The sequence below is a fragment of the Octodon degus genome, unplaced genomic scaffold (genome assembly GCF_000260255.1).
Source record: "Octodon degus isolate 3935 unplaced genomic scaffold, OctDeg1.0 scaffold00015, whole genome shotgun sequence".
NCBI lineage: Eukaryota > Metazoa > Chordata > Mammalia > Rodentia > Octodontidae > Octodon > Octodon degus.
The window spans coordinates 23,106,240-23,121,038 of record NW_004524591.1 but is presented as its reverse complement, the minus strand read 5'-3'; the positions used below and the strand labels follow the sequence as shown (position 1 = coordinate 23,121,038).

At 38.9% G+C, this 14,799-nt stretch overlaps 1 pseudogene; it reads left to right on the top strand.

Annotated features, from left to right (window-relative positions):
• The first annotated feature begins 419 nt into the window (after positions 1-419).
• Positions 420-1,898, top strand: LOC101572873 (annotated as a pseudogene).
• The last annotated feature ends 12,901 nt before the right edge of the window (positions 1,899-14,799 follow it).

The window sequence follows — 14,799 nt, the reverse complement described above, 5'->3', positions numbered from 1 at the left end:
CAGGATGAGCTTCCCATCGACTAGCTCCCGCACAAGTGTTGACTCTTGCCCGTCCCACTTCTGCACATGGATAAGTTTTCCTCCATCCAGTGTCACAATGGACTTGATGTTCCTGTCATCAGCTGTCTTCTCATCAAACTCCACCCCAAGGTCAAAGTTGATCTCTGTGTTCATGAAGGCGATGTGTTTTTATGATGATAGTGCTACCATTCTTTTCATGATTGTGGTAGGCTTGGTCATGCAGGCCACCTGCCTGGGAGCAATGTCCACACCGAGTGACTTCATATAGTCATCAAAATTCTTGCTGTCCACTAGCTACCAGGTCCCCAGGAAGGCTTCCACCATGGTGAAGTCGGGCGAGGCTGAGAAAGAAGCTGCGGGAAGGAGGGTGTGCGGGAAGTCCAGAATGGCTCGCCTGCTGGGAATTATACTGCTTGGAACATGGAATCCAGCCTGATGGTCAGATGCCTAGTGACAAAGCCATTGTGGCAGGGACAACTCATTCAACATGTTCTTCAAGTCCTTTTTTTTTTTTTTAAGACATATTTTTAGAAGCAAAGTTGACTTTTGATTAATTAAATTTAATTTTGATTAATTAAACTTGCCTTTTTTTTTTTTTTTTGGTGGCACTGGTCATTGAACTCAGGCCCTTGTGCTTGCCATGGAAGCACTTATTCCACTGAGCCATCTCCCTGGCCCAAACATGTCCTTCAGTGAGTCTGGGGCTAGCAAGTGGGAGCCCAGAGCAGTGTTTGTGGACCTGGAGCCCACCGTGGTAGATAAAGTGCTTACAGGGACCCACCAGCGGCTCTTCCATCCAGAGCAGCTGATCACAGGGAAGGAAGATGCAGCTAATAATTATGCCAGAGGCCATCACACCTGGTCCTGGACCACATCCGTGAGCTGGTGGATCTGCGCACAGGCCTACAGGGCTTCCTCATCCTCCACAGCTTTGGAGGTGGCACTGCCTCCAGGTTCACATCTCTGCTCATGCAGGGCTCTTGGTGGACTATGGCAAGAAGTCCAAGCTGGAGTTTGCCATTTATGTAGCACCCCAGGTGTCTGCAGCTGTTGTGGAACCCTACAACTCCATCCTGACCAGGTACACAACCCTAGAACACTCAGACTGTGCCTTCATGATGGACAATGAGGCCATCTATGACATCTGTCAGTGCAACCTGGACATCGAGCATCCCACCTACACCAACTTCAATTGTCTGATCGGGCAGATCGTGTCCTTTATCATGGCCTCCCTGTGCTTCAACAGGGCCCTATGTGGACTTGATGGAGTTCCAGACCAACCTGGTAAAGCACCCCTGCATCCACTTCCCCCTGGCCACCTACACCCCGGTCATCTCTGCCGAGAAGGCCTACTGCAAGCAGCTGTCCATGACTGAGATCACCAATGCCTGCTTCGAGCAAGCCAATCAGATGGTCAAGTGCGACCCTCGCCATGGCAAGTACATGGCCTGCTGCATGTTATACGGGGGAGATGTGGTGCCCAAAGACGTCAACGCTGCCATCACCACCATCAAGACCAAGTGTACCATCCAATTTGTGGACTTGTGTCCAACTGGATTCAAGTGGGCATTAACTACCAGCCCCAAACTGTGGTCCCAGGGGGAGAACTGGCCAAGGTGCAGCAGGCTGTGTACATGCTGAACAACACCACTGACATTGCTGAGGCCTGGGCCCGCCTGGACCACAAATTCAATTTCATGTATGCCAAGCAGGCCTTTGCGCGCTGGTATGTGGGAGAAAGCATGGAGGAAGGGGAGTTCTCTGAGGGCTGGGAGGATCTGGCGGCACCAGAGAAGGATTATGAAGAGGTGGGCATGGATTCCATGGAAGCAGAGGCTGAAGGAGAAGAATACGGAGTAGGTATGAGCACTTGGTAACTTCCTTAACTTCCCAATCATGTGCACTATTTACCTTACAGTATGTATCTATTAAAGTTCCTGTACTGAAGCATTCAAAACAAAAAACAAAACAAAAAAAAAAAAAAAAAAAAAACAAAAGAAAAGAACGAAAAGAAAGAAATTTCTAGTCAGGTTGGTGGTACACATCTGTAATTCCAGGAGGCTGAGGAAGTAGGATTATGAGATCAAATTCAGCCTATGCAATTTAGTGAGATGCTGTATTAAAAAGTAGGAGAGTTGGGGGTATAGTTCAGTGGTAGAGCACTTTCTTAGCATGTGCAAGGCCCTGGGTTCAACCCCTAGGGGGAGGCAGAAAAACTGTCCCCAGAGATCCCATAATCATAGACTTATCAATGATCAGACAAGTGCCATGCGACTATCCTAAATCAAATACTGGCTTGATTAGCTGATATCAATCAAGGATCTGTAACTCTGAGGGGCTGTCACCTGATGGGGTTTAAAGTAGTCCCCACAAAACAAAAAAAAGTAGTCCCCACAAAAGATGGAGACTTCAAGCCACAGAATAGGTAGTAAGGCTGCAGAAATACATTTTAGGACATGTCAGTGAGAGGCATAGATAATTTATTAGACAAAGTTAAGGAAGTACTCAGAGAAAATAGAGTAGAGATGCTCAAGAGAGAGGTGCACTGTGCAGTATTTATGTACTCCTGGATTGGAGTGTCCTCAAGATGGACAATTTAGGAGCCTAGGACATCTGTTCCTAGTGTCTGTCAGGTTATTGTTAGTAGGCTAGATTAGTGCTACCACACATACTGAGCTTGTGGTTTTGCAAACATCAAGAAATGAAGTCAAGAAACCAAAAACAAGGCTTAGGGGGATTTTATTATTATTATTATTATTAATTTTATTGAGAAACAAATAGCAATGGGACAGTTTCAAAACAGGTTAGTAGAGGGGCTGGGGAGACAGCTCAGTAGAATAAGTACTTGCCTTGCAAGCATAAGGGCCTGAATTCAATCCCCGGTTCCACCAAAAAAAAAGAAAAAAAAAAAAAAAGAAAGAAATCAAAACAGGTTAGTAGGACAGTTACAATAATTAATACATTGCATATTGTTGTCTTCATAGTAGTTATCCATAGTACAAGATGCAGACACGATATCCTGTCCAAACACTTAGTACAAATCTTTCTTCTCATTGAATTAAGAGAAAGTAGCTGATATCTATCCTATTTTGTATATACAGACAGGGGGATTTTATTAAAAAGAAGAATAGCTTGTGGATTTACAGGACAGGTCCTGAATGGGTGGACACAAAGCCTCTCAATCCAGAGCTAATTATAAATGAGCAGAGCTCAGAAACTGATCCACTGTCAGTGGTCACCTATCGCAGGTGGTTCTATGACTATAAAATGACCAATAGGAACTCGGTCTTCTATCCTAGTTCTTTTGAAAGAGGGAATTTAAAGGAAAGTGGGATTTTAAAGGAAAAAAGGAAACTTTATTTTTTTGAATTTTAAATTCCTCAAAACTCAGGAGCTTGGTAAAGAGTGGCTGCACCTCCCTTCAGTAGGGCGGGTGCTGCACTGCATGCTGCCTGAGCAAGTTCCTTCTTGGCCCAAAAGCCCAATCCACTGTTTATTCTTATTTTAATTCCCATCAGTGTGTCTGATCACCCAAGTCTACCTCAGGCTCTTCCCCTAGCTAACTGTCTCACTTATAAGCTAACCAAAGAAACTATTTTTGACATTAAATTAAAAACAATTTGCATCCATTTGAAGTTTAAAGATATGGTATCCAATCAAAAATTTTGTTTTCTTGAGGGCAGAAGTCTGTGGAATTTGTGAATCAGAGGAAAAAATACAAGTTCAATTTATGAGTAAAAAGCACAGACCCAATTTATCGCTTATATCTTTCTATCTTTCTGACTCTAACCTTTTGGACTTAGGAATTTTTTGAGTATGTTTCCTGGAAGACAAAAAAGGCATTACTCCTGAAGGTACATTTTCCTTAAAATAGAATTCTAACATTAAAAATTTCTTTGCTGGGAATGAGAGCACAGGGAGGCCAAAGGAGGAGGATCACCATGAATTCAAGGCCAGCTTGTGCTAATGTTCAATTCAAGGCCAACCTACTTGAATACGTAGCAAGACCCTGTCTCAACCCCTCATAAGAATAAATAATAAAGTTTTTCTTATCTTCCTTCTACTTATCTTTATTTCCTCTATCGTTTCTCAGAGACACTGGAAGTTTAGGTCCTTCCAGGAGCTGAGTTTCTTTTAGGAATAAAGAGTAGAGGTAGGGGAGTCTTGACTTTTTTTTTTTCTGGTATCTTTCTTTTTTTTAAATTTTTTTTATTTACAAACATAAATGAATATAACAATAAAAATTGTCCAAAATAAAAATGAAGAATTTACAGATCAGTCATAATAGTTCACTGTGTCAAAACCAAGAAACTTATATTCATATAATTAGAATTCTCAAAGTAGAAAGGAGTAGGCAATAAATATTTAAAGATTTAAAATTTCTGAACTTAGTTCAACTTATAATACCACATTTCCAAGAAAAATGAACCTTTTTGCACAAGAAATTTAAATAAAATCATACCAAGATACACAAAAATGAAATTGTCCAAAACTTATTGTAAAGAAAAAAATCATAAAGCATATACATAAAAATATTAACTATGGAAGAACAAAATTAAATAGCATCTTATTCCACATTAGAAAGAAAAAAAAGGGCCAAATATGTAAGAAACTAGACTAATTAAAGGACTGAAAAAAAGAAAAGATCTGTCCTCTTTGAATTTTATACTTAGCAAACACACCTTAGAAAACTAAAAGTAAGATTTTTCTAGTTATACAAACTTGAAATATTTTAATACCTCCAGAAGTAGCATATAGGAAATAACAAAGAACATAATTCAAAAGGCAAGAGAAGTTGCAATATGCTTCCAGATGAACAATAAAGAGCTCTCAATATGATAGTTATGTAGAACTATATAAAATATATTAGATGAACCCTTATTTAAAGGTCATTGAAGATTTCTATGAAACAGTACCAATCTTATGTTGGGTTATACACGTATTTTTTTTTTCATAAATATGTGTGTGAATATGTGTATAAAAGACAGAGAAGAAGTAATATAAAGTAAACAGAAAATGGGAATATACTTTTTAAAGTTTCTACTAGGAGAAGATATCAGATGATGTCTCTTAAATAAATTGTAAGTCAAAGATATAGTATAAATCTTAGAACAAAAATTGAGAGTAAGCAATATTCAGAAAATTAAATACTAATTAATTAAAAATGAAATGTTTCAAAACAATTGAACTAAGAAAAAGTTTTCATGATTGCAAAGAAGTACTAAGAGTAAAACATAAGATAAATATGGGAATGGCAAATAAATGACCAGCACTTCTAACAGTTTGGGGATGAGATATCGCACAAAGTTCTAGTGTGTTGTGGACATGCATAATGACCATGACAGTTACTGGTAGCTAGGCGTCACTTGTGGAACTGAACTACAGCTATTTCTTTGAAATTCACCCTGCAGATTCAGATGGAATCATGACCCATAGGGTGGAAGAGAAATCCATTTGTAGAGTGTGCTAATGGAAATATTTTGCTGCTGAACACAAAAGAATAACTAAAGACTACTATTGTATGCCTCTTATTCTACTATGTTTAATTGTTTGCCCTATTTGGTGGGTTCTTTCCATTCCCATTCATGGGGCTGTGATTGATTTGCTCCTTCTCTAGAACATCATTTAGTAGTCTGTGTAAACTTGGTTTTGTCATCATGAAATTCTTTAGTTGTTCTTTGTCATAAAGGTATTTCACGTCTCCATTATACTTCAAAGAGAGTTTTGCAGGGTATATCAGTCTGGGTTGCTGGGCTGGAATTTGTTTTCTTGCAAGACTTGTAGTACTTTGCTCCATGCTCTTCTTGACTTGATGGTTTGTGAAGAGAAATCTGCTGTTATTCTGATGGGTTTTCCTTTACATGTGATCTGTTTCTTTTTTTTAGCGGCTTTTAGTATACTGTTCCTGTGCTGAATTTCTGGGATCTTGATTATATGTCTGGGTGTGGTTTTCATTGGGTTGATGTTATTTGGAGTTCTATATGCTTTGGTTATGTGAATGTCAGATTGTTGCCCCATATTTGGGAAGTTTTCTGCTATTACTTCTGCCCATATTCTTTTTATATCATTTGTATCGACTCCTTCCTTCTCATTGATTCCTATTAGTCTCACATTGTTCATCTTTGCATCATCATGCAGGTATTGAATTATTTTTCCTGCATCCTAGTTGTTTTAAAGAGATCTTTTCTTACTTTTTCACTAGCTGAAATGGTGTCTTTAAGGTCAGAAAGTCTATTTTCACTTTCCCTCAAACGGTTTTGCCAGCTTGTGATTGAGGTTTTAATTTCCTATATATCACTTTGAACCTGTTTCATACATTCTATTTCTTTCCTATATTGCTTATTCAGGGGTTCCATCATTTTTATATTCTGCTCTATTTTTTTTATCAGTGTATTCTTAGAATCACTTAGTACTTCTTCGATTATAGTTATTACTATATTTTTTAGTTCAGAAACTATTTCTGATCTGATTTCTTCTATACCTTTCTACAGTTGTTTCTTTACTTCCAATGCTATTATTTCAGAGATATCAGGTGTGTGATTTCCAGTTTCCACTATGCTAGAGTCTTATGCATTTGTACTGGGTGGACTCAGGGCCTGAGACTGCATTTTGTTCCTTCTCTTTGTCATTTTGTATACCACTGTCTTCTATGCCACTGACCTTTGATGTAGAGCTTAGATAGAGTTATTACCTTAGCACCAGGTCTGGATCTATGAAGTTTAGATTCCTCTAAGTGGGTGTTGTTTGGATCTAGCTGCTGTGCTCCATTTCTTCCTGCTGCAACCACTGGAGTTGAACCCTTTGTGTCACTCTGGCAAAATGTTTTCCTCCTGAATCAGCTGGGTGAATCTCACCTCTATCCTCTTTTCAGGGAATTCTGCTGAAGGGTTGCATGCCAGGCCTACGCTCTGGGTCTATTCAGGATCCGCGGCCCCGGGTACTTTCACTCACACACCGGGTCTGTGTTCCTGGTCTGTTCAGGATCTGTGGGCCCCAGGTGGTCTCACTCACATGTGGGACCTGTGTTCTGGGTCTATTCAGGATCTGTGGGCCCTGAGTCATCTTACTCACATACTGGGCCTGCACTCTCGAGCCTTGTCTTTAAGCAGTCAGTTTTTAAGGGCTGAGGAGATAGTTCAGCGGCATAAACACTTGCCTGGCAAACACAAGTTCATGAGTTCAGTCTCCAGTACCACAAAAAAATAAAAACAAAACCTAAGCAGTCAATTATTGGACTATGCTCCAGCTTGGGTTTCTTATGACTCACTATTTTATTTATTTGTTCATTCATTCTTTTAGTACAGGGCCTACCAGGTCTTTCTACATGCATCAGACTCGTAGTGATTCTCCTGTTTTCAGTCTCCCAAGTGCTAGGATTACAGGTGTGCACCACCATGCCCAGTCTCAGTCATAGTCTCAGCATGCCCGGGTAGCAGGGTTGGCACGGCACACTGGGGATAGAACCGCAGGCCCTGCATCTGCCTAAGCAGGCGCTTTAGTCTGTTGAGCTATCTGGCTGGCCCTCATGAGTCAATATTTTAATCTATTTATTAAATGAATAATATGTTTTCTTTCCTAAGAAATTCCAGGAGTTCTTCACTGTACTTCACTGTTTTGTGGGATGCTCTGATTATAGTATAAAGAACACTGGCTTTGGGAATCAGAAGATGTGGGTTTATATTTTTTGCTGTATTACAAAGTAGTACATGTGCCAGTGGGAATGTCTCCTAATTTCTCTAAAGTCTGTTTCTTCATCTGCAATATGGGGATAACATTTCCCATGTGAATATTGAGAGATACAAAGTGTCCAAAGTATATAAAGAACCCACTACAGACCTGGAATAGAGTAGGTGCCCCTCGAGCAAAGTTCATCTATCTTTGAATGGCAGTACCCTATGACTTGGCTGCAATGAGTATTCCTTGGATTTCTTGCCAGAACTCGAGCAAGTTTTCAATAGTATGGCCTAGATCTGATGTCAGCCTGAGCTGTAGGACCCCAGAAGCATCTTAGAATCCACATGCAGACCTTCTTGTGAGTTTCCTCAATATTAGACAGTACAAAAGGATACAAATGCCAAGAAGAGCTTGTTATTGTGACCTTCCTTATGATATCCTACCCTACTTTCCCCTTACTTTTTCAAATAAACTTTATCACTGTTTTTTGCTCATTTTATTCAATTCTTTGAGACAAGAACAATCTGGAATCCAATTCCAGAAGGAGAAGCAAGCAACCAGTAATGTATAATTGCTGAGCCACTTTTAGAAGGAGCCACCCAGTAACAGGTTGACAGATTTGCTTTTACGGCAAATATATTAAAAAATTTACAGTACCATAACTTCCATGGAGAAAACTGGTAGGATAAGAATTTTTCATATATACTCAGGAAAGGAAACATGAGCCAGGTTAGCAAATTAGGGGCCTCAAAAAGGAAAACGTGGCATGCTGTTTCTCTCCTCTCTGCGACTTGTTGCTCTACTTGTTCACTGGACTACAATAGTGAGGACTGTTGGGTCCAGAAAGGGTCTGACAGCAAGCATCGCCTCCTCTGCTTTCCCTTGGCACTCAGCTATAGCTTCCTTTTTTAGCATTCATCACATCGTGTTACAGTGCTCACCCATAAAGAACGATCTGGACTTGGCTCACCTTGTCCTACTAGATCATCAATTAGCCTAAGCACCTCTTCTTATTTATTTTGCCTCCCTAAGGGAAAGTCCAGGAATCTAGAAGCTTCTGTTTAGTATGTAAATTACACACAGACCCTGCCATCTTCCAACTGAATGTGACCCCTTTTAGTGCTGTGATGAGGTCATGGGCTGTGTCTCCTGTGTCTTTAAGGGATGGCTGCAAAGTGAACAGAGCCACCCTCTGGAGAGCCATTAGGAAGGCTGGGAGTGCTGAGGCTCTGACCCACATTTCATTTTTAAGAGGTTGCCATCTTCCTGCTGAGTCACTCCTTTCTTATCTCAGCCTCTCTTGACAGCTCTCTTTTTAACTTTTGTTCTTTGAGAGAAAATTCTTGTTCCTCTATCTTAGTTGAGTGGCTCAAAATTTATAGACTCAGCTTTCTTTGATTTGTTGCTTTTCTCCAGCAGCTATGTGTTTACCAGACTTGCTCTCAGCAGAATATCTAGTTTTTCCTGAACTGTGATCTTGAGTTTTAGCTGTGGTAGTCCCATCCTTATTTTGGATTTCCACACCTTCCTCAATCTGTAATATTTCCTTGCCAACAATGCTTCAGTTTTTAAATGATTGAACTCACTTATACCTTTGAAAATCTCCCACTCAAATTCTAGTTTGTCTCTTAATTTAAAATCAATTAATTTATGCTCCTTTACTTTCAGTTAATTTTTTTTTTTTTTTTTTTTTTTTTGGTGGAACCGGGGATTGAACTCAGACACTTGGGCTTGCCAGGCAAGCGCTTATTCTACTGAGCCATCTCCCCAGCCCCTTTAGTTAATATTTTAATGGGCCTGCTAAACAGTGAAATATATTCAGTTGCTATATTTATTATCTCTAATCAGGAATTAGATTGGTGGATTGCACTGGTGACACTGAGAGGACCAGCATTTGTTTGGTAGAAAGGAGAAAAGGCGTAATCATACTGTCCTGAAAGAGTGAAAAAAATGTGTTTTTTCTTCTACTAACTCTAAGTATATTGTCTAGGGCTCCAAAAATTCAAATAAGAAGGAAAAAAATACACATGTATTTAACATAAGCTTTCATGTGACACAGAAATCTTCATAAAGAATTGATTACCTGAAGCCAGCCAGCCCAGCACATAAGCACATGGGACCAGGCCCCATATGAGGTACGTACTCTATCCCAGGTGAAACCAGAAGGATTAAAGAGTCTGAAGCAGAGGGGCCAGCAGTTGGTAAGTTAGGTGAACCAGCCTGGTGGTCACACACAGACACACAGAATAGAAGTGAGTGGGGCCACGATTCTATATCAAAGGGCTCTGGAGAACCCCAGCAACAAAAGAGTCCCAGACTCACTAACCAGAGGCCAAATCATCTCCATACCCAGTACAACCCCTACACCAAACCAGGCTGGAATACACAGCACATTTCTGGGAACTGACTTGGGTACCACTATAGAGCTGTGAACACCAGAGGATCCTTACTACTCTTCTTTGTTTGTCTGATTTGCTGCATTTTTTCTGTCTGATTGACATTTTTTGTGGTTATCTTTGTTTGGGTTTTTTAAAAATTGTTTTTTCTTCTCTCTCTTTTATTCATTCTATAGGCTTTTTACCTTTCTTTTTGTTTCCTTCTACTGGTAGTCTTTCTTTCCCCAACTACTTCTTGAAATTACAATCTCTTTAAGCAAGTAAGCATTGTCTCTTTTCTTCCTGATTCACTTCAAAAGTCCTACATAATCTGTTTCATCCATTCTCTCACGTGTCCTCCAACTTCCCAAAAGTTGAGTGATCATCCTTTGCCATCCAGCCTTGCTTCTGCTATTTGACGCAGCCATTTCTCTGTCTTGTGCCCTTCCCCTCTTGACATCAACTCCACCCCTGCAACAGAGTAAGATGAGTCCACTAAGGGGAAAATCACTGTGTACAAATCATAGTTAGAGCTATATGATGGATTTTGTCATATAACTGTAGATTTTTATCCTATGATCAAAGGTATCAGGTTACGCTTGCCACAGTTTGTCAATAGCTCCACTGTACTTGATGCTATTGCTAGCTGAACTGCTTTAACCAGGATGTCATATATATTATAATCAGTTTTTCTTCTGTACATGACAACACTGTTTGTATTGGGTCGTAAACACCACCATAGTCCTATACCAAAGGACTGGGTGGTGTACCAAATAGCAGCTTTTCATACTCAGAAAAGAAGGAAGATCTTTTTTTTTTTTTTTTTTTTTTTTTTTAGATAGACATGAAGAACCACCTCTATCCAGAAGACATCTTTGAAGAATAAATACCTCTTGGGAAGCCTCAATACTAGTAATAAAGCTATTAAACATAAGAAATTGGCAAGCAGCAACAAAGGAAACAAGATAAAAAAGAACTAGGAAACAGAAAACAGTAAGACACAGAAGCAAAATGCAACGTCAGACTCCTAGCCCACCGCCGACAAGCCCAGAGCACAGTGAGACAGAGAAGAGCTTTTCTTTTATTTTACGCCTGCTCCCCCCACACCACCCCTAGGCGCCTATCTGGCTGCACTGAGCTCGCTCTGAGCTCCCGGTTCCTGCTGAGCTTGTGCAGTCACTGCCTCCCTCAGCCACCATCATGATTATCTGCCGGGACCTCATCAGCCACGAAAAGGTGTTCTCCGACATTTGCAAGATCCGGGAGATCACGGATGAGGTGTGCCTGGACGTGAAGGGCAAGATAGTCAGTGGAACGGGGGTGACATTCATGACCTGCTCATTGGCGGCAATGCCTCTGCTGAAGGCCCAGAGGGTGAAGGCACCAAAAGCACAGTAGTCACTGGAGTAGATATTGTAATGAGCCATCACTTGCTGGAAATCAGCTTCACAAAAAGAGGCCTACAAGAAGTACATCAAAGATTATATGAAATCAGGGCTGGGGAGATAGCTCAGTAGAATAAGTGGCAAGTGCAGGGTCCTGAGTTCAATCCCTGGTAAGGCCAGAAAAAGAAAAAAAAAATTCTATTAAATCAATCAAAGGCAGATTTGAAGAACAAAGACCAGAAAGAGTAAAACTGTTTATGATGGGGGCTGCAGAGCAATCGAGCACATCCTTGCTAATTTCAAAAGTTATCAGTTCTTTATTCATGCAAACATAAATTCAGATGGCATGGTTGCTTTCCTGGACTACCGTGAGGATGGTGTGGCCCCATTTATGATTTTCTTTAAGAGGGGTTTAGAAACAGAAAAATGTTAATGGATCCGATGGTAACCTTGGATCTATAACTTATAACTGGCAGCTGCTTGTCATCTACACAACACCAGGATTTTAGACAAATGGGACTGATGTCATCCTGAATGCTTTGTTTATTTTGACCATGATTTATTTGGAGTGGATGCATTGTTTTTTAGGAAACAAAACAAAACAAAACAAAAAAAGTCATGTAGGTTATCTAAAAATAAAGTGCATTTAAACTCATTTGAGAAAATACCTCTTAGCTTAATACATATCTAAACTAAGTCCATTGTAGTGTTTATGGAGAAGCTAGAACCTGGTCACAGACCACTGTTAAAAAGCATGAGTATCTTTAAAAAATTTCTGCAGTGGAAACTACTTCTGAGACTGGAATATAAGCCAAGAATCAAAGTTTCTATTCTGAGTTACAGAGAAGAGAGATTATGTTCATAGCAGTGCCAACATTTGAAGTGGAGTCTTACATATTTCATCACCTACAATGGAAGTAGTTAACCCTGGAAGCGATTACCAAAAGAATAAAAAGACTTAACTCAGTTGGGGGCAAAAAAAAGAGAGAGATAGAGGAAACCAGAAATCATGCACTGGAACTCTAAAATGACAGCAGGAGAAGTAAAAAACAATACAAAACAAACAAACAAAAAACAAATGGAAAAAACTATAGAAAAAATAAACTCTCAGGTACAAAGAAAAGTGAAGATTAACATGAAAAATATATGCGTAGACACAGATTTAAAATAATAGAAGACCTTAAGAAAATAATGGAAAACATAAATGCCGAAATAGGAAAGAAACTGAATTCATGAAACAGATCCAAACAGAAATCCAAGAGATTAAAACCTCCATTGAAAGTATATGCAATAGATTAAACAAAGGCAAGGATCAAGTATCAGACCTAAAAGGCAGGGTTGATAAGTGCTTGCCTGGCAAGTGCAAGGGCCTATGTTCAATCCCTAGTTCCACCAAAAGAAAAAAAAAAGTAGAGACAAGGTTGTACCTAATGATCATGAAAAGAAAACTACCTTTTAAATAGCCAGAGACCATGAACAGCCAATCCAAAAAAACAAAACAAAAAAACCAAACAAACAAACAAAAAGAAAAGTCAATTCAATAGCTGCAAGATGGAGCAAATAAGAATAACAAGATTGACTGGGGTCACTGAGAAATCTAGGGATAGCACAAATGTCACAAAAAACCTTTTCACAGAAATAATGGCAGAAAACTTCCCAAACATAGAGAATTTGACATGTTAATAAACAAAGCAGATTTTTTATTTTTTATTTTTTAGTCCCCCCAAAAAGCAGATTTTTTTAAAAAGGAAATGAATAACCTATAAAGGAAATCCCATCAGAAACACAGCAGACTTCTCAAACACAAACCCTCAAATTAAGGAGAGCTTTGAACAAGGTATTTCAAGCCCTAAAATGAACAACCTCCAACTTAGACTGATTTACCCCTCAAAACTATCTTTCAAAATTGATGGAGAAATCAGATGCTTCTATGATAAAGAACACCTGAAGAAATTCATGAACACAAAACTAGCTCTTCAGAATGCCCTGAAGGCTATATTAGAGAAAATGAAAACCACAATTACAAGAACACCAGTAGAAAGAAACTACAAGGTAAGACAAGCAATTTAACAGTGAAAAGACAAGGAACCAACAAGAAAACAATATGAAAAAGACAGGCCAATACATACTGTTATAATCCTCAATGTAAATGGTCTCAATTCACCAATCAAAAAAGCAGACTGGACAGAATGGATCAAGAAGCAAGATCCAATAATATGATGCATCCAAGAAACATATACAACTAAAAAATAAATTCATAGGCTGAAAGACAAAAGATGTAAAACAATATTCCATGCCACAGGAACCAAGAAAAGGGGAGGGGTAGCTATTTTGTTAGTAGACAATGCAAACTTCAAACCAAGACTGATCAAAAGAGATAAAGAAGGTCACTCCATTCTTGTCATGGAAATACTCCAAGAAGAAGAGATAACAATCATAAATTTATATGCAATGAACACTGATGCATTAACTACACAAAACAAACATTAACAAACATAAAGAATCAAATAAACACTAACAAGATTATAAAGAGGAACCATAATGCCCCACTTTCACAATTCGATAGATCAATTTAAAAAATCAGAATTAAAATAAGCCTGTGTTGGATAGAATTCTCACCCTGACTAACTCTACATGCTGATATCTGTGAACTAAGCAACTACACTGCAGACAGCAATGTGTAATACTAAAACCATGCTTAAAATACCTGTCATTTTGGTCTTCTAGATGCATACTGCTTCTAATGTCATATCAAGTATTGCTATACTCTCTTTAAAGTAAATGTCATTTTGTAAATGTTTGTAAAATGTAAAATGTTCATAAAAAAAAGAAGAAAGATAATAAAAGTAAACGGGAGACAAGAAAAACAAAATGTCATAGGATTGTCCTGCTACAATGTTGTATATGGTTTGATTTCTAAATTTCTGTGTAAAAAATGTGCAATTGTTTTTTAACATTCTATAAGGATTTAAATTTTAGAATATCCATGGTTGTTGGAAAATAGCAGCTCCATTTTATGTCTAAGGTATGTGATATTCAGACAGATAGTGATGTCAAGCTTAACTGCCTTTGTTACAGAATAATAATATCATTAAGCTTCTCTTCTGGATGTTTAACAACTAAAGTTTGCAGAACAAAAATTAGAGAAATAGATGGGCTAAAAAAAAATAGCCAATATTTTGGCCCTAGCCCTTCAAAGTCAGTTATGATTCAGGACATAAAAGAACCCCTGCTGTGACATCCTATAACTAAGTGGTGCTCCAAATTTTCTCTTTCTTTCTTTCTTTCTTTCTTTCTTTCTTTCTTTCTTTCTTTCTTTCTTTCTTTCTTTCTTTCTTTCTTTC